Genomic DNA, 21,511 nt, shown 5'->3' with positions numbered 1-21,511 from the left:
AGGGCTGGGCTCTCAGCCCTTCCTTCTCAGGTTGCTCAGCTGTCGGTTAATTGCCAGTACTCATCGTTGCACAGTGGCTCACCTGTTGATCATCTCCTGCTCGTCAGTCAAGCCCAGAGCCAACCCCTTCTGGCTATTTAAACTTCCTGGTTCATTTCATGAACTGCCTTCGCCTTGGTCAACATATCTAGAAACTCTCTGCTGTCTTTCTGTTGTAGACTTGCCTGGCTGACGTCCCTTCTGGTCCCTGATCCTGTCTGCTGCCTCTGACTATGCTGATCTCTGGCTTCCTAATTTCCTGTCTTGTTCTGACTACCCAATTTGGCTATCGAACCCTGGCTATGTTTTGACTACATTTACCAGTTGTACCATTTTATTAAAAGGTGTGATTTTTACTGCATTTTTTCTCTCTGTCTGTTTCATGGTTCCTGACAGGCACCCCATGAACCTACACAACACAAAGATGTGAAACAACTGTGTCTGTGGCACACTTTGTTGAAAAATTGGTGCATGTCTAGTTTTGGTGGGTTGACATTCAAAATTAATGGGTTGCTTAAGGCAACGTACATTAAACAAGTAATACTGCATGTTAAGCACCTGTGTGTTAGTGCAAAACACTGGTGTGAACAAGTTTTAAAGGTTGGAGTCTTCACTGGGTTATTTCCTGTACTCTAAGGCCCCTTTCACATTAGCGGACTGATTGGGTCTGCCTGTCATTTTCAGGCGGACCCAGTCAGACCCTCCAATCTCCTTTATGGATCGGTGGGTGTGAACGGACATGTGTCAGTTTACACCCACTGACATCCAATACAATCTGCTAAAAACAGACGGATGGAGATCTGTTCCCCATCCGTCTGGTGAATTGGATCGGATGGCAGTCGGGTATAAACGGACAGGCTCTCCTCTATGGGCAGCTGAGTGTAAACGGACCGCCTGTCTGTTTACATCCAGCTGCCCATAGAGGAGAGTGGGCTTTGTCTTTGTCCGCTCTGCATAAGCGAGTGAACACAGACTAGCCATCCACCTGCTCAGCAGGAGTCAGTGGACAGATTCCCCGCTGAGCAGGAGGACTTCAGCTGAGTCTGCCCCATGTGGAAGGGGCCTAAGGCTTAAAGGGGTTGCAAACCCTCGCCGTTTTTCACCGTAATGCATGTTATGCATTAAGGTGAAAAACCTCTTTTGCTGCAGCAGCGCCCCCGAGCCCCCCTTATACTTACCTGAGCCCCGTAATTCCTACGATGGGAATGAGCACACCGGCTCCGGCCAGTGTCTTGTGTCCTGATTGGATAGATTGATAGCAGTGCAGCCATTGGTTCCTGCTGCTGTCAATCAAATCCAATGACACGGGCGCCGGGGGCAGAGCCATGTCCTGCTGTCTATGTCTACATACGCAGCAGCAGGACACGGGAGCACGCCCGAACGGGTGTCCACGAAGGAGACTGCTTCTCTGATGGGGCACTCGAGAAGAGGAGGAGCCAGGAGCACCGCGGAGGGACCCCAGAAGAGGAGGATCGGGGCCACTCTGTGCAAAACCAACTGCACAGCAGAAGTAAGTATGACATGTTTGTTATTTAAAAAAAAAAAAAAAAGAACCTTTCCAACCACTTTAATGCACATGACCATACAGGGGCACACAGGGTGTCTAGAGCGGGCCTAATCAACATCTCAGTACCTGCCCTGCCATGTACAGCTGTCAATTAAGATGAAATAAAAAATGCAGTTGTCTAATTTATGCACTGTGGGTTGCATAAAGCACCTGCACATGCATAGATGTATGCTCCAGACCCAGATACGATGCATTTGGAGCATATATCTGAGCATTTACTTTACGCGACCCCCATCACATGACCATGTATGGCCGCATCTTCTAATTCATCTCCATGGGAGGCTGTATGCTGCAATGGTTACGCAGGCTCTGCACACTGTACGGGCAAAATTGTGTAAAGAAACAATAAGATGCAATTACCGGTAATCATAGTTCTCCATTTAAAAGTTACAGCAAAATAATTGCTACTATGAGTAGAGGACTGATTTGGAGCATTGTGATACTGTCTGCGATCACTCAACAACCGCAAATTATACTTCAACAACTAAAAATAAAATGCCCTAAGGCAGGTCCAAAGCAAAGCAAGTGATTTTAGTCGCTCAACTGCAAGATCAAAAAATTACCTATCATGTCATGTGTTTTATTGTTTAGCGCTTCATTGCTACCTTTTTGCCAGCAATTTCAGTAATATACTTTAGCTACTATAAAACTGTAGCTCAGTCAGCTGGTGATTATATGCCAGTAAAACAAAGAAATGGTCACACTCTGAATTTCCAAAAAACTTGCTTGATGTACCTTTATTGTCACAAGTGTATCAGATAGACAGAGGACAAACAGTTGACGCATTCCACAAACGATAGCTTGCTTGTTCACAACCATGGATTATATGCCAGTAGGGGATGGAATCAGACAGACATCTTTAGGACCACTGATGGAGTAGAAAAGCATGAAATGTGACATGCGGGCATAAGACTGTGGTCCAGGCTGCACACCCACTTAGTACCCCTTGTTCTCCACAGTGCAAGTGAAGTGCTGGAAGGATGGAGAAATCGAACGTGTCCTGGAAGTAACATAAAAATGCCTCTTTCACATGGGCATTCAGGGGATAGGGAAGGGTGGTGGTGTTAGAAACAGGCATTTGAGCCGAAGTTTTACTACCCCCCCCCAAACCACCAACCTACAGCCTGCAATACAGCCAGGAGGGCTCTGTGCACATGCCATGTCATGAAGAGTTGACAGGCGGAATGTCTGTCAAACTTTGCTCTTCCAGTCAATGGGGTCGTGCTGCAGTTTTGGCTCACGTTTGTGGCGCACTGGTCCCATTTAAAATTGTTCAGCAATAAAAAAATGTAAAAAAAAGCAGGATTGCCTCCTGAACACCTCATAGCGGCTGTTTAGTTGCACTCTGAAAAGCAATACACTGCAGATTGCCTATTGAGAGACTGGGCATGCTGTGTATCCCATGCTGTGTGTACAAGGCCTTACGTATACAGGAACTAAACAGGCGCTTTGTGCATTTTATTTTGTGTGTATGTTACTTGTACAGTTCAGCTCCAGCCAAAGGTATTTATTTTGTTTTGGATAGAGCAGACCAGGGTTGGTGACAGTTTTTTGACTGTCAAGCTTTTGGAGGGGAGATTTCCCCACATTTCCTGCCAGAACAGGAAGTGATGGGAAATAAGCCCTACGGTGACTCAAATAAAAAAACACATTTGTAAACATAACAGCTAGTATTTCAAAAGAAAGTTCAGCAATGGCAGCCTACGTATTTTCTAATTGCAGGCTTGCTTTAAAGTAACCTTTTCAATAGCTCCAGAAGTCTACATAGGATAACCCTCGATGTGTCACAATACACAGCAACAGTAAGGCCTCATGCACACCAGGCGTCTGTTTACCCCCTTTGAACGCCAGAACACCTAGCAAGAGAAAACTGCTTTAAAAAACGTGTAAAAGCCGCGTATTGCACATACATTTAGACGCGTGAAGCGTCTGAGTATTAATGGATTCCATTGACTTAGAATATTAATTCATTCTGGCTACTGGAATGCATTAACTCTCAAATGCACTTAAATACATCTAGCATTTAGATGCATTTACACGCGTTTGCGTGCATTCAGCTGTTTAGTGGAGGTTCTGCCAGCTCATTAAAAGGCAAACCATAAATACTGCTAACAGTACTTCTGTACAGAAGCTGCAAGCAGATATAAAGTAAGCACTACGCACTCCTGCTCTGTGTTGCTTTGTATCATTCAGTGCATTCTTTAATACATGCAGTAGAAGAGCCTGAATTTGTTTCGATATTAGCATCCTGTATTCCCCTGCAGAGCTGCACTTAGACTGGAAGAGGGAGGGGCAGTACTCTCAGCTAAAAGGTCTCTTTTGCTTTACAAACTTACATTTTAAGTGGAAACATGTTTATGGGAGAAAAACACAGACCTAATTCATATGCAGTAACCCCTTCACAGCCCTATAGGCAGGGCCAGGTGGTTGGTACCCATTATTGTGGTGGGTCTGTTGTTGCTGGAGGAGCCTATTGTTGCTGGGGTGAGGTCTATCAAACTTCATACAAATTACTTAGCAGCACAAAATGATACTTGGTCCTGTATTCTGTAAAAGGGGCGGTACTGGGGGGTGGGTAGGGGGTGAAACCAAGAGACAGTGCTCAGAGGTGGGTAGGGGGCAGAGATGAAGGGTGACTAAGAAGGTGGGGAATCCTGCACCTATTCTCTGAGAAAAAAAGCCCTGTACAGTATATATATATATATATATATATATATATATATATATATATATATATATATATATATATATATAAAATGTCCCTAGTTTGGGGAAAGTAGACAAGTAAGGTTGAGCTGTTAGTTTGGGAGATTTGTTCTTACTTCCTGTCCTGATGACCAGACAGGTAGGAAGTGAGATAATCTACTCCAGAGATAACAATAAAAACATATCAGAAGGAAGTTTTGTGCACTTGATTGTTGTTTCGATTAACTGTTCTGATTCTGTACTGTTCTGTTTTGTAAATGAGAAATGATCGTTTTAACCAACTCAGCAATGTGTAATGGGCCTCAGTCAGCACATGCCTCGTGTAGATTTGTGTTTGGCTAGGAAAGCACCAGACATGTTTTGTAGTGTCTAAAAGTAATTTGTAAGTAATATTTAATGAACATCCAAAGCAATCTTAGGAGTCTTCTTTTACCCTCTCCATGCTGCAGCACTGCCCTCAACTTCCTTCTTGGCCTAGCGGTGGTAGTCATTCTAAGGGCACTACTCATCCTGCCATTTTTCTGGGGGCTCACAGTACTCGGGGCTGAACAGCACTTACACTAGTACACGAGTGCCACTTAGACCTGGAAGAATGCTTGTCCCCTGCTGATGCTGGAGGAAGAAAAAGTCCTGGTGACATCACTGGACTGCCAAGCAGGGTTGGCCTGTCCATTAAGGGCGCACAGCTGCCGCCCCCTCTATCCACACCACCCCCTATATGATTAATAGAATGGCCTATTCATGCACCCGGCCCCTTTCAGGACGCCGGGCGCATAAATTACAGCGGCGGGGGTGTTTTTTTGAAGCACCTGATTAGAGTCATAAGCTCTAAAAGGGTTCAAAATAGGGTGGACTCGTGGCGCAGAGCATTGCGCTCGGAGCCCATCCAGGTGTGTTTGAAAAGCACTGAATCGCCTCTCAGCCAATCAGGAAGCATGAGTCTCATACCCTTTTCCTGATTGGCTGAAAGGTCAGGCGATCCTATTGAACACTTAGGAGGAGCAGGAGGGGGATGTACGGTCGAAGCCACCATGATCCACACCACAGGAGGAGGAAGAAAGCTGCCGGACACGCTGCCCACCTGTCCGCTTCCTAGATGGGGTAAGTGCAGGGCTTTAATGTCCTGACTGTCCTCGGGGGGCGGGGTGGCTGCTTGCATGGGTTTAAAACTCCCATGTTGCTGCGCTTCCGAAGCGCATTTCTGGCATTGGAATGGGCAATGCCATTGGGCAGGGGCTATTTGAGAGCGCTGTATACAGCACTCCCAAACCGCCCCAAAAATGCTGCTTGCAGGACTTTTTCTAATGGGATGTGCAAGAGCACCGCCTGGGTGTGAAAGCACTCATTGCAATGAATTGGAGGCAGTTTTCAGGTGCTATTTCTAGCGCTAAAACACCTGAAAACTGCCTCAGTGTGAAATGGGTCATCGCATACTAGCACATTATGAGAGACTTACCCTAAAACAAAGCCCTCCTGTGACAGGCTGTCACCATTGACAGGGCTTTCATCCTTCACGCAGTCTTCCTTCTGGATTCACAGGCTCCGGTCGTTTAAATGCACATACGTGTGGGAATCACGGCACAGAGCTCTGAAGGGATGGCATACTTGTGTCACAATGACGTCACCGGCTGCTGCTCACTTGAATATCTCCTAAATGGGGCACATTTAGAAGATATTTATATTACCTACAGGTAAGCTTTAGTATATGCTTACCTATAGGTAAAAGTACTAGAAAAGAGTTTGCTACCACTTTAAGCCTATTTTCAGCAATCTGCACCTTCTTAATAGCAGCCGTCTCCATTAGCAACCAAATATTTCCAGGGGCAGCAGCAGTAGTCTCCATGATTTTATCTTGATGATTTCCCAGGTTCCTCACCAACCTCATGTGGCAAAGTGACACTGCCAGTCAGACTCACAGACCACAGAGCTTCAAGCATCAGAACTCACTGGACAGACAGATATCTTCTGCTCCAAGCATATGCACAGGTCTCAGGATTCAGGCCAGGGTAGAAGAGGATAGATCACTTGGCCCTCCCCAAATATTAACACTCTCCCCCAGCATGCACCAGTGGCCATAAACCTCCTTTTGGTTGGCGAGGGTAAGTATGAATATTCATAAATAGGTTTTACTGTAGTTTCTCATAATAATAATAGAGGTACCAATGACACCTACTGGCAGAAGAGGAAAACTACAGCTCCATTGAGTTTAGTGGAAAAACAAAATGAACAAGTAGACTAGAAATCAGCTAGGTTGTCAACCACCCAGCAGAACTAAATTTGACAAGTGGCACCTGTTTAGGACAGGGTGGCTACACATGCCTGGAGGTCTGCATTAAGGGCCAATTTTCACTATTGCGATGTGTCAGTACACAAACATTATGTCTTGTTTTATTATGCATTGTGTGAAGGTAGCCCATTTATTTCTAGCAGTGTATTGCATGTTAGTCAGCAAGGAGCATTGGGGTGCCATTCAGAATGTTATTTGCTTTGCCACGTGTTGCAGTTACATGTGCATTACTATAATGGTGTGAATGATCCCTAAACATTGAGAAAACAGTATCATGGTGAGTTGTAGACGTAATCTACAGTATCAGTGGCAGAATAAAACACCACACTGGTATACAGTTACTTCTAAGAAAACAGAAGACTGACACACAATACTTGGGAGCCACAGGCTAGTAGACATCCAATGGGTTTCATACAAAGTTACTACAAAGAGAGCTGGTAGATAGGATAATTGAACCAGATGATGCTAAGAAAGCAAAAGCCTCCTACTCAGTGCTAATGTACAGAATCATTATACTGCAATACCATAGTTATCATTTTCAAATAATCTACAGGGATGCTTTGCTGCTAAGACATGCTACAAACATCATGAACAATAATATTCCTGACAAATTTAGACCTCTACTATTCTATTGCAACAGCTGAACAGGTTTAAAGAAAAACTTGTCCTAAGAGAAGAATCCAGTCTGCCATTGCTAACCTCTTTATCTGAAAATGCTAGGAGTCTGGTCTCCATGCTGGTCCTCATGCTTTGGGCTAAGGCAGGCCATAGATGGTGAAAAAAAAATTCCTGCAAAAAGAAATTCACACGTTTCCCCTATCAACACAGACAGAGCTGACAGGGGATTCTCTGTTTTTTTTCCCCCCCGGGCGGGAGAGGGTGGGGGAAGCCGTCCTCGCCAGGAGAAGACAGTGATTATTGCTAGTGGCTATAGCAGCCGCTTGTGATAATCGCAAGCGAATCCGGCAGGCTGGTTGTACCCAAGTTGATCCTGCTGTACCAGCCGAGATTTGATGTATCGCCGGCCTAACCCGCCCACCCGCAGCTATTCATGGCCATCCACAGGTAAACGTTGTGTAACTGATTACATCAGAATGACCTTGCTGTCTCCCATGGTCTCCTGCCGGTAATCGCAGTCTGCCCCATTTCTCCCATTTGCAAGTGTGAATGGGAATGCAGATAAGGACTTTGCATTGCATACATTGATAGTAAGTGGTGTAAGAAGCCAAGCTCCCCTGACCCTGCCCTGGTGCCATACTCACACAGGTACTCATTGATGGCCCTCTACTGTGTGTACAGCTGCTGCAGCATTGCCAACGTTGACTTCCACCTGGTGGACATGTCACAAATGAGGCGGTTGGTGGGCAGGTTGCATTTCCTTTCAATGTCAGCCAGCCGAGCACTGGCATTGTATGACCATTGGAAATTACCACAGACTTTTCTGGCCTGCCTCAGGAAATCTTGTAAGCCTGGGTACCTGCTCAAGAACCGCTGCACCACCAAATTCAGGATGTGTGCTAAACATGGAACATGGGTCAAGTGTCCATGTCGGAGGGCGGAGAGAAGGTTGGTGCCATTGTCGCATACAACCATTCCTGGCTGAAGCTGGCGTTTCGTCAACCACCTCTGAGCCTGCCCCTGCACGGTTGACAGAATCTCTGCCCCAGTGTGGCTCCTGTAACCTAAGTAGTGGTTTAACCTTAAACTACATAGAGAGTTCTTTACTGTAAGAGCGGCAAGGATGTGGAATTCCCTTCCACAGGCGGTGGTCTCATTGGGGGGGCATCGATAGTTTCAAGAAACTACTAGATAAGCACCTGAACAACCGCAACATATATACAATGTAATACTGACATATAATCACACACAACATAGGTTGGACTTGATGGACTTGTGTCTTTTTTCAACCTCACCTACTATGTAACTCATGCACTGCATGGCATCTTTTTGCCTGAGTGCTTGCGTAGCCCCTTGAATGCATACGAAAGTTCAGAGAAAAAAATCTGCAGAAGAGGCCATAGAGGAAGAAGAAGAGGAGGGGGTGGAGGAGAGAGCTGTGGCAGAATCACCACTAGCATTTTGGAGGCGTGGTGGCGGAACAATCTCCAACAATACTGAACCCTGTTCTGCATCCTTCCCAGCTGTCAGCAGAGTTACCCAGTGTGCCGTGAAGGAAAGGTAACATCCCTGCCCATGCCTGCTAGACCATGAGTCTGCGGTAATATACACCTTACTGCTCACCTCCCTGTCCAACAAGACAAAAACATTGCCTTCCACATGCCGGTAGAGACCTGGAATGGCCTTCCATTAAAGGAAATAGCATTTTGGAACCTGCAACTGAGGTACAGCACATTCCACAAATTCACGAAAGGGGGCAGAGTCTACCAGCTGAAAAGGCAGTAGTTGCAGTGCTAGCAATTTGGCCAAGCTGACATTCAAGCTAGCATTCAGACTGTGAGCATGTGGATGGCTGGGACTGAATTTGTTTTTATGGTTTAGCAACTGGGGTTGGGAAATTTGCCTGCTAAAATCAGATGGTGGTGTACTGCTAGCAGATTGGCTGCAATTACTTGGAACACCTATTGCTATACCTTCATTCCTCTCAGTGCAGGTTTTCGAGAGGACTGGAGTAGGATTGGAAATCCCAGATGAGGAGCAAGGAGAAGTCCGCCTTTTTCTTTGATGTGGGTCTTTCAAGTGCTGTTGCCAACTGACTTCTTGCCTTATGAGTGTATGTGAAATCTAGATTAATAGCTGTAAAATATTGGAATTATGAATATATTTCATTTATATTTAATTTATTTATATTTAATGAATATATTTTATTTAGCTTTTATCTATGTAGGGCGGATCATATTATCTTCACAGAAATCTCTGGTAGACCAGACAAATCGTGCCTAGGCTTGTGTATACAAACAATGGAATCCAAACCACACTGTTTTACACATACTCACTTCAAAGGATCCCATGCTGGGATATGCAATGAAGGGAGGTCAACCCATAATCAATACTTAACTTCCCAGGAAAAATCAAGTTAAGCTCCTGCTCAGAATAGTCACAAGGATTTGCATTAAAGGGGGCTGACTTGTGCAAAGTATAGGGATTGGAGATGTCGCCAGTCCTTAACCAGGAATAGGGAAGCTCACCAATCAGAGCCATGCTATGCCAACCAATGAGGCATCAGCATGTAATGATATACACAAACTAGATGGGAGGGAAACACACACTTTTTGGGAGAACAACCATCAGAATAGAACCTTGGTGCAAAGGGTAATTATGGGAAAGGTCTGCATTTTACTTGTAACTAAATATGTTTGCAGATTAATGTTTTCAGGAATATATTCTGTATTCCTTCATGTAATTCTCTTATTTTAACCAAATATTTTCTTCCTTGGTGTAGACTATAGATAGATGGTTGTGTATTAGATAGACTTTCAACTACTCACCAATAAATGTTGTTATTGTGTTAAAGCTTTCACTCATGGTCAAAGAACTCTCATTTAACCCAAATCATACCTGAGAGATATTAAATCTCAAATATTGTATATGGGAAAAAGACTGCATGGGAGGTCGTCATATGTCTGGTCAATCATATGGTGCCCAAGCGGCTGCTGTTGTGGCCACACTTGATCCGCTTCAGACATAGGTTGCAAACAGCACGGTACGATCTGCTGCACACGTGTAAAAATCAGGAACTTTTCAAAATCAGCGGGGAGTCAGCAGTGCCCTGCACCTGCGGAGCTCTGCAGTGTGATGCAGTAGGGTGGCTGCCCTTAAGCTGCCCCCTAGAGGACATCCTGCCTTGTTGGAGTTGTGCCTCCCCCACCTCCTCTATTCTATTAGGCACCCAAGTAGAGTCAGTGACTTCATCATCCCCTCCCTCCTCGTCACTGGACCAAACTTGGCACTACGCTGCAGCTGAGTGAACATGACTGCCAGTTTCTTGTCCTTCTTGGGCACCCCCTCTCTCTAGGCTCACGTTACTCCCTTCCTCAACCTGGGAACCAACATCGGAGCCTTCAAATCGCTGCGCATCCCCCAGCAGCATGTACCCGACACTGTGGTCGAATAGTTTGGGGGACTCCTCCGTGCATGATGGTTGGGCTACAGAAGGAGTGACTGTGGACAAGGAGGCGGTGGAATAGGCCGCTTTGGCAGCTGCATAGGAAGGAAAACTACTCTGAGCCTGGGTGACAGAGGATGAGGAGGATGAGGAGGATGAGGATGGCTTTGTTATCCACTCCACCAACTCTTCTGCATGTTCTGGCTCAATAACCCGGCAAGCAGCAGAAAAAAGGACAAGTGTGCCTCACGGCCACCGGCAGGGGATGCACCATGTTCATGACCAGCACTGTTGACTGTAGACACAGCCTGCTTTCCCTCTTTTAGTGGCCTGTGAGCATCTGCCTCTCCTTGGTGGCCTTCTGGACATGATGTATATTTTGTTTTGCAACACCACACTACACTGTATTGTGTACTGTGTACACCACCAGAAAAGTAGTAGCAACTGCACTACGGCTGCACTGTATTGTAATTACAATTTTTGATCTAATATTTCACAGCATGGCCTGTTCCTGCGCTCAACATGAGAATCTGTGAGGCTTTACAGTGTTGTGCCACCATCACCACCAACACCGCCTAAGGCACAATTTTTCTGCCCCTATTTAATAGGGGCATGTAATTACAATTCTTGATCTAATATTTCACAGCAGGGCCCGTTCCAGCACCCACCAAGAGTAACTGTGAGGGCTTACAGTGTTCTGGTACCAACAACACCTAAGGCCCAATTTTCCGCAGAGTATATAGGGCAGGCCGTATAGTATATACAGGCGGTCCCCTATTTTTAAACATCCGACTTACAAACAACTCGTACTTACAAACGGAGGGAGACAACAGGAAGTGAGAGGAAATCTACTCCTAGGAAGGGAAATTCTCTCCTGTAAGAGTTAATATGGGGAAAAAGGTGTTTCCACTGATGCTTTATCACAATCCTTGTTTGCCTAATAACCCAAAATTTTCAAAATCCAATTGTCATTGGGACAGAAAGTGAGGTAAAGTCTTCTGAACAGAGGCACAGACAGCAAAAAAAAATGTTACAGGGGTGATAACCCTGCCCTATATTATTCAAAAAGCTTAAAAATAGATTTTTGGGCTTGAGCTACACTTAAAAAATGTACCTGTTCCAAATTACAAACAGATTCAACTTAACAACAAACCTACAGTCCCTATCTTGTTTGTAACCCGGGGAACGCCTGTATACTGCTGCTGTTCAGAGTATATAGGTCCTGGGGACCCCATGCTTTTTTTTTTCTTATTTGGGTGTGAGGTTCCCCTTAATATCCATACCAGACCCAAAGGGCCTGGTAATGGGCTGGGGGGGGGGGGGGGGGCAACATTACATTATAGCCGCATATTACTTTTTTTCCTTTACAAATGTCATTTTGTGCAGGGACTGTTCTAAACCCAGGGGAAAAATGCGCCACTTTACAGGATTACTATAGACACCCCCCAGGCACGATATTTAAAGGAATATTACACTTTTATTGTTTCACTTTAAGCATTATTAAAATCACTGCTCCCGAAAAAACGTCCGTTTTCAAAACTTTTTTTTGCATTGATATATGTCCCCTGGGGCAGGACCAGGGGCGGATCCAGAGCCTAGTCTCGGGAGGGGCAAAAAACAAAAATATGTTTTTTTGGGGGCAATTTGTCGGGGAAACGGCTGGTGTTGATGCTCCAATCATCCCGGCACCATGGTTGATATGGTGTCAGGATGATTGAAGGGCATTATTTCTATTATTACATTGTTTTAAAAAATAAAATAGTTCAACTCACCATAATGCAGAATCAGTGGGAGCCCTGAGCGTGTCACTTGCCACCGTCGCCTGCCACCAGATGCAGATTGTCACTTGCCACATCATCTGCCACACGTTGAGGATTGTCACTTGCCACGTCACCTGATGTGGATTGCCACTTGCCAGGTCGCCTGTCACCAGATGCAGATTGTCACTTGCCATGTTGCCTGTCACCAGATGTGGATTGTCACTTGCCACGTCACCTGTCACCAGATGTGGATTGCACTTGCCACGTCGCCTGTCACCAGATGCAGATTGTCACTTGCCATGTTGCCTGTCACCAGATGCGGATTGTCACTTGCCACGTCACCTGTCACCAGATGTGGATTGCCACTTGCCACGTCGCCTGTCACCAGATGCAGATTGTGACTTGCCAAGTCACCTGCCACACGTTGCGGATTGTCACTTGCCATGTCACCTGCCACACGTTGTGGATTGTCACTTGCCACGTCATGGATTGTCACTTGCCACGTCACCTGCCACACATTGTGGATTGTCACTTGCCACGTCATGGATTGTCACTTGCCACGTCACCTGCCACACATTGAGGATTGTCACTTGCCACGTCACCTGTCACCAGATGCAGATCATCACTTGCCACGTCACCTGCCAGCGGTTACAGATTGTCACTTGCTACATCACGGATTGTCACTTGCCATGTCGCCTAACACATGTTGCGGATTGTCACTTGCTGGGTCACTTTCCTGTGTCCCAGAGTCAGGCAGCAGATTATAAGTCAGGCAGCAGAGAGATGATGTCATCTCTCTGCTTCCCGCAGCTGCCTGCACAGTGAGGGTGGAACTGTACTGCAGGGATTCAGGGCGGGCGCCGGGCAGTGAGAGATGTCATCTCTCTGCTCCCCTGCCCACGGCTCCCTCATTGGCCAGCCGTCTGTTCACCCACGACCCGCCCAGCTGTTCGCCTGCTCTCCCTCCTACAGAGCCGCCTGACAGCCTGTGGAGCCGCCCGCTCTCTAACCTGCAGAGCCGCCCGGGAAGCCGCCCACTCTCTCACCTGCATTCTCGGGGGGGGGGCTATTGCCACGTTGCCCCCCCCTGGATCCGCCCCTGGGCAGGACTCGGGTCCCCAAACACTTTTTATGACAATAACGTGCATATTAGCCTTTAAAATGAGCACTTTTGATTTTTCACGTTCGAGTCCCATAGACTTTAACGGGGTTCGCATGTTCGCACAAATTTTTGGTCTGTTCGCATGTTCTGCTGCGAACCGAACCGGGGGGTGTTCGGCTCATCCCTAGTGGAGTCTGGTGGGCAAAAGACTGAGAGTAAAGGGTCAGTCCACCCAACAGTTATGATTTAGTTATACGCGGAGACTGGTGGGCAAAAGACTGAGAGTAAAGGGTCAGTCTACCCAACAGTTATAATTTAGTTATAGGGGGAGACTGGTGGGCAAAATACTGAGAGTAAAGGGTCAGTCTGCCCAACAGTTATAATTTAGTTATAGGTGGAGACTGGTGGGCAAAAGAAGCCACTGGCTTCTTCTTATATGTCTTGGGTGCTCCAACAAGAAAAACTCCCTGCCATTATTCCTAACTCTGCTCCCGTCCACCTGGGAGTTTTTGGTGTTCCTGCCCATATTTGTGCCATGCATTCCCCACAATATAAAAATTCAACTAGAGTAGTATGACTCCCTCCTAATGGCCATGGTAGGTGTGCAGACAATATATGTTTTTAGAGGATCGACCCTTTAACTAGTTCCCGACCAGCCACAAAGTTTACTGTGGCAGGTTGGCTCTCCTGCGCGAATCACGGTCATTGTACGTCCGGCGCGTACACGCCGATCTGTGCCCCCGGCGGCACGCACATGCACATTCGCTAGAGGGGGACCAATCAGCGGGTTCAGTGGACTCGATGTCCACCGGCCACACGCGGTCGCTCCACAGAGGGGCAGAACTGGGATCTGCCAGTGTAAACAGACAGGGGAGTACAGGAACAGCGATCTCTCTGTACTCCCAGTCAGTCCCCTCCCCCCACAGTTAGAAAGCACCTCCCTAGGGAACATTTAACCCTTTGAGCGCCCCTGGTGTTCACCCCTTCTTTGCCAGTGTCATTTATACAGTAGTCAGTGGCTATTTTTAGCACTGATCGCTGTATAAATGTCACTGATTCCAAAAAAGTGTCAAAAGTGTCCGATCTGTCCACCCCAATGTCACAGTCCTGCTAAAAACCGCAGATCACCGCCATTACTAGTAAAAAAAAAAAAAGAAAAAAATACCATAAATCTATCTCCTATTTTGTAGATGCAATAACTTTTGCGCAAACCAATCAATATACGCTAATTGGGATTTTTTTACCAAACATATGTAGAAGAATACATATTGCCCTAAACTGGGGAAGAAATTTGTTTTTTACATTTTTTGGGGGGGATATTTTTTATAGCAAAAAGTAAAAAATATTGTTTTTTTTTAAATGGGTATAAGGAAGAGAGGGATTTTCACGGTGCAGATAGATTAAGTGTATGAAAAAACTATATATCTTTTCTCTTTTTCTTAAAAAAAAAGAACAATTTTATTGTTTACATTTAAAAAACACATATACTGTATCAAATAAACTCATTATGACAATATGATTAAAACAAAGTGGTCAAAAAATGGGAAATGACAAGTAGGATATACACTACAAATTCATGGGTGGTAGTTATTGCATACTAGCCCGACATGTTTCGCATTTGTCGCTTTCTCAAGGGGTATGCAACTATATAGTGAGTCATCCAATACTTTTAGTGATTCTACAAAAAAAAGGGGAAAAGAGTTTTTGTATACATAGATAAACATTTTACAATAATGATACAACATTAGAAGGCATGAGGAAATACGTGTTTTCACTCCGAAGTATCCATAAAGGCTTACATTTTTTGGGGGGGATATTTTTTATAGCAAAAAGTAAAAAATATTGTTTTTTTTTTGTTTTTCAAAATTGTCGCTCTTTTTTTGTTTACAATGCAAAAAATAAAAACCGCAGAGGTGATCAAATACCACTAAAAGAAAGCTCTATTTGTGGGAAAAAAAGGACATCAATTTTGTTTGGGTACAACATCGCACGATTGCGCAATTGGCAGTTAAAGCGATGCAGTGCCGTATCGCAAAAAATGGCCTGGTCAGGAAGTGGGTAAATCCTTCCGGGGCTTAAGTGGTTAAAATAATTTTCCACTTTCAGGCATAAAAGGGAATAGCCTGTTAATATAGTCCCACCTCTCTCTGGCCTGATCCACCACAGCTGAGAGTCAGAAACAGAAAACAGTATTCTTAAGACAACCAGGGACACAGCAACAGTCACACGGTGCAACCACCACAGTAGTGGCTTAGAACAAAGTTCTTGCACAGGCAGTTCAACTAAGTGAACATAGCCTCATTGGGCCAGCAGAATGAATACTGGGTGATCTACTCTTTTTCATAGATTAGGTGACTCTGAGAGTAGCGGTGCAAGTCTGTGATTGCCCATAGACTTACAATTTGCAGTCAAATGTTTTATGTCTATGGGTAGCTCACCTGGTTTACAGCACTGCTGAGCAAACAGTGTTGGCCATTAAACTCTAACTAGATGACATTTAGGGGTTGATTTACTAAAGACAAATAGACTGTGCACTTTGCAAATTGCAGTTGCCTACTGCAAGTGCATATGCTCCAGAGCTTAGTAAATGAGCAGAAGTTCTGCTGACTTCCATCATCCAATCATGTGCAAGCAAAAATGCATTTTTTTTATTTTTCTTGTTTGTCATTTACTAAGCTTTGGGGCAACTCCACTTGCAGAGTGCACAGTCTATTTGCCTTTAGTAAATCAGCCACTTAGTTTGCTGTGTAAATACTGTTTTTCAACTTTGTACCCTATTTTTTCCAACCCTTTTTCAGCCACTTCAGTCTAAGCTGGACATACATGGATCAAAATTTGGCATGTACTGGCCAAATTTTGATCCACGAATGGGCATTGTGGTTGTTCAGAAGTCGATTCAGCGTTTGACTTTTGTACAATCAGCCTGTCGGATTGCCTCATTCAGTTAGCACTGCAGGCTATAGACCATCAGAATACAATGACACAGTGGGTAGGATTCCCCAATCCACCTCAAATGTGTGGATGGGGAAATTGGGTCTTTTTTATTTGTTCAACCTGCTGGTTGAATGGAAAAACCTACTAATTTATGGGCTACCTTACATGCACTTGCTCCAACTACACATCATTGCTCTGGGCTTGCTTCCTCAAAGTTATGACAGGGAACTATGTAAAGTGGGTCACAACGGCTGCCTGTAATCTCCCCCAGGGGTGCATGTGACAGGGTGACAACACAGCTGCACAACTGGGAGACAGGTGTCACTCCATAACAGGAAGTACCTGGGCAGGAACCTTCATAGAAGGATTATCAGGCACAGTATTAATATAAACTGCAGATTTAAAATAAATAAACATAAATAAACGCAACTTTTGGAATTCCATTACATTTTAAAGCCTTTCTAAGATTTTAGTGATTGGATTTGGATCTTTGTTAACTCAGAAGATACTAAGCTGGTTAACAGTGTTTCTGAGCCAAGAGCTGGAAATATATTTTTCTTGTACATACCTGGGCAGAGCCTGAACATATATCGGCATAATACACAGAAGATACCAGGCACAAAATAGTATTGCAATCAATGCTGATATAGTACAATATTGGGGGTACAGTGTTGGCCAGAACTACAGAGGAAAAAGATGTGGGGTTCTTATTACAGATGATTGTAAAATGAGCAAACAGTGTGGCCTGGCAGTGGGAAAAGCAAATATAATTCTGAGGTGTGTCACTAGGGGGGTCACCAGCAGGAGGAGGTAGGTCCTGATTTCCATATTAAGATATTTAGTTATCACTAGAGGGATCTCCAGCAGGAGGAAGAAGGTCCTGAGACCTCTATATAGATCTTTAGTTATCACTAAAAGGATCACCAGCAGGGGGGTGGAGGTCCTGATTCCACTAAACAGATCTTTAGTCATCTCTAGCGGGAACATCAGCAGAAGGAAGGAGGACCTGATTCTCCTATATAGATCTTTAGTCATCTTTAGAGGGATCATTAGCTGGAAAAAGGAGATTCTGATTCCTCTGTATACATTTTTAGTTATCACTTGAGGGATTGCCAGGAGTGGGAACAAGATCCTGATTCCTCTGTTTAGATATTTTGTCACTGAAAGGATCACATGCAGGGAGAAGGAGGTCCTGATTCCTCTATATAGATCTTTAGTCATCACGAGATGGATCGCCAGTTGGTGGAAGGAGGTCCTTATTCCTCTATACAGATCTTTAGGTATCACTGGAGAGATCACGAGTAGGTGAAAAGAGGTCTTTATTCCCCTATACATATCTTCAGTTGTCACTGGTGGGATCACCAATAGGGGGAAGGAGGTCTTGATTGCCCTATACAGATCTTTAGTTATCGCTGGAAGGATCATGAGCAGGAGGAAAAGGGTCCTGATTTCCCTATACAAATCTCTAGTTATCACTGGAGGGATCACCAACGGGGGGAAGGACATCCTGATTTCCCTTTATAGATAGAGGGATCACCAGCAGGAGGACCTGATTCCTCTATATGGATCTTTAGCCCTGGTTCACACTGGTGCGGCTTTGAAATCATGCGATTCAAAGGCGCAGATCAATGCAATTTGTACTGTCGATTTATTTGTGGTTGCAAGTCACAATGAAATTGTAAAACGTAGTGCGGGAACCTTTCTTTTTATAATTGCTCCGACATGAGTTGCAGCGATATGAATGGTTCCATTGCCGTGTCGTGTGATTTGGGACTGTCAAATCGCATGACAAATTGCCCCGGTGTGAATGAGGGCTTAGTTAGACCTCATTTAGAATACTCTGTCAGGTTCTGTAGACCTCTGGAAAGGTCCGAGAGTTAAAACAGACAGGAGACACTGTCAGAATTAATTATATTCAGTCTTGGGGAAAGAAGGAAATTGGGGGATATGATTTATCCTTTAAATACATGAAGCATACCTCCCAACATTTTGAGATGGGAATGAGGGACACCTACTAGCAAACGTATGTAGGCATAGGACATGCCTCCTGCCATACCATCTTAAAGGAGAATTAACCCCAAAAAAAAGGTTAATTCAATCCAGAAAGGCTTTTTATTACCACTACTATTCCTTTATATTGGCTTTTAAAATTTACAAATGCAGAAATTTAGATTTTGGATGAAAAGTTTAGCTCTGGGAAACACTTTTTGAAAGATAAAAAGTGCATTTTATATACAACTCTATAGATCAGACCAAAATGAGGGACAAATGAGGGGGAAAGAGGGACGGAGGGACATTGCTCCAAATCAGGGACAGTCCCTCCAAATCAGGGACAGTTGGGAGTTATGCATGAAGAGTGTGAGTAAGATTCAAGATTTTCAATATGAAGCTAGGACCAAGAACATGGGGGACATAACCTCAAACTAGAGGAAGCAATGTTCAAAGCTAAGCTTAGAAAGTATTATTTTCCCAAAAGAGTAGTTGATGCTTGAAACAGACCTCCAGCAGTGGTAGTGAGTCAGTCAACAGTAAGTGAATCTAAGCATGCTTGGGACAAACGTAAATCCATACTATACAGAAGGTTAAAAAAAAATTAATAAATAAATTAAAAAAAAAGGACAGACTCAACGGACCACTTGCTCTTTTTCTGTTGTCGCTCTTCTATATTTCTATATCTGGCCTCCTACATAGGGGGTGTAAATGCAGCATCAGACTATCCCTCTACCCAAAATTTCAAGGAGGAATCTGGAAAGGCAGATTGTGCAGATTCAGATGATGCCATCTTGAACGTCGGCAGCTAGCAGGTGCTTCTGGGCTGAGCAGCACACATGACATCATACAGCTTTGCAATAGGATGAATGGAAACCCCATGATACATAATGAATGATGGAAGATATGGCCAGTGGATGATGGACACTGCAGGTGGAAGCTGGCTGACATTTTCTACTGAATGAAATGACTCTCCCTTGCCCATAGTACACAGCAGAAAATACAAATAAGACCAACATTGGTGGTGGGATGGAAAGGATGAAGCTAGCAAATAGCAGCAGCAACCCCAATGACAGGCTTGATGCTGATGTCACTTACCAGCTCAGCAGCAGCTCATGGTCCTGGGGAGGCTGCAGGAGGATGCTGAGGGCTCAGGTGCAAGCAGATGCTGCTGGCCTTCTCTGCATAGATTCTATTTTTCTCTATGAATATCCAAGCAGCAGTCACAGGCTGATGTCTCCCACCATCCTCTAGCTCTGATCAGCTTGTGTGTGTTTCTCCCCTCCCCTCTCTCCCACCCCCTCACAAAGAGCCCAACATGGCTGCAGCAGCAGCAGATGGGAAGTACTGCTGTATGCGTTCCCCCTCCCTTCCCACTCAGACACCAGCCAACCCCCCCCCTAACAGAGGTCATATTAATGCAGAGCATTTTAATCTAGGCATAGAACACAAAGCTCAGTGTGACCATTTAACTTAGTGACATAAGCGCTACTGTTCATTCATATATAGCCCTTTATCTCATGTGCTAATTCACCCAAGACATATAGTTCAGTTTTTGAAAGCATGAAACCGCTGGTGAGTTTCCTGTATGTCGCAGGTTTTTGCTGCTCAGCTTCAGCTGCTGCCTTTATGATCTTTTTTTTTTTTTTTTTTTTTTTAACCTTTTTTTTTTTTTATATTAAAGTTATATGTCATAGACAAAATTTATCATTTTTAAAGCTGAACTCTAGAAAGAACTTTGGTCATTTTTCTCAACTTTCCATCCACTAAATCCTCTGCCCTTGTTGTTTTAAAGTGATTGCAAAGCTTTGTTTTTTTTTTGTTTTTCAAATAACAAACATATCATACTTACCTCCACTGTACAGCTCGATTTGCACAGAGTGGCCCCGATCCTCGATTTCTGGGGTCCCCCGGCGGCTCTCGCGGCTCCTCTCCACATCAGATAACCCCCTAAGAGAAGCGCTCTCCTGAGGGGGTTACCTTGCGGGCACGCTCCCGAGTCCAGCATTTGCGTCCATAGACACGAATGCCGGACTCAGCCCGGCGCCTGCGTCATTGGATTTGATTGACAACAGCGGGAGCCAATGGCTGCGTTGCTATCAATCTATCCAATCAAGAGATGAGAACCCTGGGCAGAGAGACAGCGCGCCCTCGTCGTTGGAAATTCCAGGGCTCAGGTAAGTAAAACGAGGGGGGGGGCTGGGGGGCCGGTGACTGACAGAAGTTTTTTCATGAGGGTTTACAACCCCTTTAACTTTTTAATAGTAAAACATTTTTTTTTTCTGCCAGTAAATACCTTATAAAGCCCACTTCCTGTTTCTTGTCTGGTAAAAAGCCTAGGCTTATGACATCATGCACAGCTCTCTCTCTCTTTTGAGAGTTTACCAGGAAGGGAGGGGGGATGAGTCATAAAATGGCCAACGAGAGCTACAGAGCTGGAGGTGTGCCTCTGTGCGTCTGTGTAAATCCAGGAGGTGAACAGGCAGCAGCTTCAGCTGCCCACAGTTAAAATGACTGCAGCCAGACTTATGGCTTGTACACACAATCCGAATATCGTAGACAGTTTGTACAACTTTTTTTTGCTTAATAGTCGCAAGTAGAAATTGAATAGGTTACTAAAGTCACGAAAATTCTCGTACGACAGAAAAAAAAAATCAGAAGTGATGTCATGTGTTGTAATGTATTTGTATTGTATTTTCTGACAAAATTTTCTGTGTTAGTAAAAGTATTGGTACTCACTGTACCCTCCTGATCCAGAAAGTGTCCATCCTGAGTGTGGGCATCTGAAGTCGGCTAGGAGTCTGTTGCAGGATAAGGTGCTGCTGGCTACCCATCTCGCACATGTGCAGTGGGAACTTATCCAGGCAGTAGCAATGGAATCTAGCATCGTGTCATTTCTGGTTTAGAAATAACGTGATGCTAGCAGCAGAGGATGCCCATTGACTCCTGGGATTGATTACACTGGTATCCCAGGAGCGAATGCTAAAAAGTATATGACATACCTACGCTGCGGTGAGGATGCAAGGAAGTTGAGCTTTGTTAACAAAAAAGGTACTATATATGT

At 44.7% G+C, this 21,511-nt stretch overlaps 1 protein-coding gene across 1 annotated transcript in view; it reads right to left on the bottom strand.

Moving 5' to 3' along the window:
* The window catches only part of CYFIP2 (cytoplasmic FMR1 interacting protein 2), a 134,934-nt gene extending 115,184 nt beyond the window's left edge, over positions 1 to 19,750 (bottom strand). Inside the window, exon 1 of the mRNA XM_073621167.1 lies at positions 19,546 to 19,750. The gene's annotated coding sequence lies outside the window, so the exon portion shown is untranslated. The remainder of the gene's footprint in view (positions 1 to 19,545) is intronic.
* Between the last annotated feature and the right edge of the window lie 1,761 nt (positions 19,751 to 21,511).

This window comes from Aquarana catesbeiana, linkage group LG03, assembly GCF_042186555.1.
Source record: "Aquarana catesbeiana isolate 2022-GZ linkage group LG03, ASM4218655v1, whole genome shotgun sequence".
Taxonomy (NCBI): Eukaryota; Metazoa; Chordata; class Amphibia; order Anura; family Ranidae; genus Aquarana; species Aquarana catesbeiana.
Note: the sequence above shows the minus strand (reverse complement) of the source record. Positions and strands in the feature narration are given on the sequence as shown.